Here is a 3999-nt window from a genome sequence, read left to right on the forward strand (position 1 = left end):
TTTCTGTCTAAAACATTTTTTTAATTTTATTATTATAATTCTACAAAAATAAAGCCAAACTTATTCACCTCTTTATTTTTTTACATAATTTTTTTAAAGTGCGTGAAACTTATCGAATCACAACTGATTTTAAGATTAAAATAACATTTAATTATAAATTTAAAAATGTTTACCGTCCTCAAAACTGTTTAATTTGTCGAAATCCTGCCCCTTTAAAACAAAGTATCTGAAAAAACAAAAAGGGAAAATAATTTGGCCTGTACTGACTTAGTAAAATTAATAAAAAAAAAAAATTCTCGGAAATATTCATTTTTGGGCCCGATTGGTTTTATCAGAATTTGCGGGAAATTTATTGATGTAAAAAATTAGGGGGGTTTTTTAAAAAAAACCTAAAATCTTTTAAAAGTTTGAGAAATGTTAAGGCAAATTTTCTTGTTCGGAAAATAGGTTCCCCTTGAACCTTGCTTTATCTTTTTTTCCTTTTTTTAAAATCCCCTCATATATATAAAAATTTTTTATTTTTTTTTATTTCTGTGTCGAAGCTTCAGGTGAAGTGGCGAGTTTCAACTTTAAAGCAAACTAAAAAAAATAGTTAAATCTTCCCCCCAACAAATTTTGAATCTATATTTTTATCACAGGAGAAAAATTTCATTAGTAAACAAATATGTTTTTTCGTTTTTTTTTTAAAATTTCTGCACGTTAAAAATAACCCGTTTAGAAGAAAAAAATTGAATTTATAAAAGTAAAAAGAAATTAGAAGTTTTAAGAAAAAGAAAGATCACAATTACATACATATGTTAAAGATTAAATAATGTTTCTATTTGAAAAAAATAAAAATTAATTTTCGAAGAATATTTTCAAAAATAATTTATTGTCCCCGATTAGTTCGGATCCTTTTCCTTTAGATAACGCGCCAAAAAACCCAAAAAGAAACTTTTTTTAAGTTAAAAATAGAAGATTTTAAGAAATTTTAAAATTTTTCCCGAAATTGTCAAGCTAACAAAAATTTATAATCCAATTTTTATAATTTAAATAAAAAAATTTTTTTTGAATATAAAATTTGTACAGGGTTTTTTTTGTAAAATTAAAAAAACTACATTATTAATACAAATTTGTACCAGTAGGGGGTCATGATAGTCGGACTTTTTCAAGAAAGACACTAAAATCGAATCTAATTTTTTCTAATATTTACCATCTTATTACAAATATACACCCCCTAAGTTTTAAGTAGATTGTTAAAAAAAAAAAATTTGTTGAAAAAAAAACGGTTCAAAGCGGAAAGTTTTTTGTGTTTTTAGTAAAAGGAAAAGTGAATTTCCCTGTGTTAATAAAAATTTTTCTATTATATAATATAAATTACATTAAATTATCCTTTGAAAAAATTTGGGAATACAATTTTACTAAAAACGAGATTCAAAAGATTTTAAAAAAATTTAAGCGGGTTTCTTGGTTTTAGTTAAATCTTAAATAATGTAAAAGTGTATTATATTAAATATTAAATGCAAATCCTTGTCATCTCTAATTATTTTTAGTACTCTTTAAAAGAGCCCCTAAAGTAAAATTTTTTTTCCATAATTTTTAAAATTTTTTTTACAAAAAATTTTTTTATTTTTTTTGAAAAAAAGGTTTTTAAAATTTTAAAAAAAAAATTTTTTAATTTTCGTTTAGAAAATTAAGAACGGGTTTTTTCCCGAATTCTTTTAATTGCCTATTTTATAGGTGTAAAGGGTTAATATTTATAAATGATATTTTTTTAAAATTTCCCCCTGGTAAAAATTTTGTTTGGGGCCCGTTTGCAGGCAATGAAAAGGGCCTTTACGCCTTTTCAGGAGCGGGCATGGTCCCGTGGTAAGCCCCAGCCTCAAAATCGTAAATTTTTGCCCGCTGGGGCCCAAACAATTTTGGAAAAATTTTGGACCCGGGGCATGGCACAAAACAGGGTGCCTTTTAAGGTAAAATTTGTATAGACATGGAAATAGCAAGTTATTGAGGGGCATTTTGCATGAAAAAATTTTGAAAAAATTAAAAAAAATTTTAGTTTCGGGTTTTTTTTAAGGTGTAAATTTTTTCGAAAAAATATATTGAATATTTCGATTTTTGAAAAAAAAGTTTTTTTGTTTTCCCAATAATAGGTAATAGATTTACATCATTTTATTTTCTTTAAATATTATTATTTTATCACATTTTAAAATTTTTATTATAAAAGGGGTAAAATAAAAAAAAGTATAAATTTTTTTATATATATATTTAAAATTTATTTTTCAGAAAAAAAAATATTATAAAAACTCGTTTATTTTTTTCATTTTGAATTTTAAACCCAAAAATTTAAAATTGTACAGAAAAAGGGATTTGTACCCCGGAGCTTTGGCCATTTTTTTTAATTTTCTTTGATGGTTTAAAAGGGCGAATTATGCGAAAAATCGCACGGGGGTTGATTTGCAAATCATCGTTTTGCCCCTCAATAAAAATAAAAAACATGGCCTTATTTAAAATCGCTTACAAAGTATTACTACGAAGATTTTTTTGGGAAATTCATTTTTGGGTACATTGAGACTTGGGGAGACTTGCCCGGTTTACTTTTTGTCTATAAATAAATAATATTTAACCAAAAACTTTTCAAAATTTTTTTTTTTTTGAAAAAAAAGAAATTTTAAAAAAGCCCCAATTGTTTAGTGCTAAGCTGGATCCAACAGAATTCATCATCTTTTGGTTTGAAATTAATCTAAAAAGCCCCTTAATGATTTAAAAAAATTTAAAAAAAAAAATATTAATATTTACTTTTTAAAATATAATAAATTTTGTGACTACAAGTTTTTTTTGTAAAAATAGGGGTTCTACTAAAATTTCTTTAATTTTCCCAAAAATTTTTTTAAATCTTTTTTTGAAAAATTTGTTTGTCCCTTTTCTTAATTTTTATTTTCGTTTTTTCCCCGAATCCTGTGAAAAAAAGGGGGTCCCCCTTTTGATCAAGAAGCATTTAACGATAAAAAGCATTGAATAGTTTAAAAATAAAAATTATTGTTTTTTTAAAAATTTATCATAATTAATTTCGAATAAAAAAGCTTACTTTTTTAATCAATCGTAAAAAAAAAATTTTTAACTGCATAAGGGGCCTTCCAAAATCAGATAAAATTTTCCAAAAATTTGAGAACGTTTGTTGGAAAAGCTAGGGGGGGAGCTTTTTAAATTTTCAATTTGGATTTTTTAAATTTCTTTTTTTAAAAAAATTTTAAAAAAATTGTATATAAACAAAATTGCTTGACCAACAATGTCAACACGAACGGGTGGCCATAATTTGGTGCTTCCACTTTTTTTTTAAAAACCCCCGGGGGAAAAGATTTTTACCCCTTTTGTTGTATATGGGGGGGGGAAAAAAAAGGAACAAAAATTTTGTTAGTGTTTTATCCCAAAAAAAAAAGAAAAAGGGGAAACGATTCAATTTTTTTTGGGGGAACCCCTTTCGGGTTTTTTTAAAAACCTCACAATTTGAATCAATGAACTTTTTTTAAAAAAATATCGCGGTCAGAATCTGTAAATTTTTTATATTTTGGGACTTTAGGGGGTTTTGGGGAAAAAAGTAACGGTTATTTGTAACAAAGTTAAAAAAAAAAAAAAAATTTTTTTTTTTTTTGGGAACCTATTTTTTAAAATTTTTATTTTTCCCATCGAAAATGTAACTGTTTTTTTTTTTTAATTTTTTTAAAAAAATGTAACTTTTTTAATAGTTTTTTTTTTTTAAAATTTTTTGGAAACTTTGCAAAAAAAGTATTGTTTAAAAGGGGGGAACCCGTTTATTATTAAATTAAATTTTAAAAACCAGTGGGCTTATTTTTTTCATATGTTTTAATTTTTAACCAATTTTTTTCCCTTTTGGGGGGTACATAAAAAATATAAACATTTTAAAGACGCCCAATCACAGTAAATATTAAAAAAAAATTTTTTAAAAAAGGTTTAAATAATTGATCGATTTGTTGCTTTTTTGGGATTCCATTTTTTAAA

Source organism: Nylanderia fulva, unplaced genomic scaffold (assembly GCF_048542155.1).
Source record: "Nylanderia fulva isolate GAGA-0341 unplaced genomic scaffold, ASM4854215v1 Scaffold159, whole genome shotgun sequence".
In the NCBI taxonomy this organism is placed as follows: domain Eukaryota; kingdom Metazoa; phylum Arthropoda; class Insecta; order Hymenoptera; family Formicidae; genus Nylanderia; species Nylanderia fulva.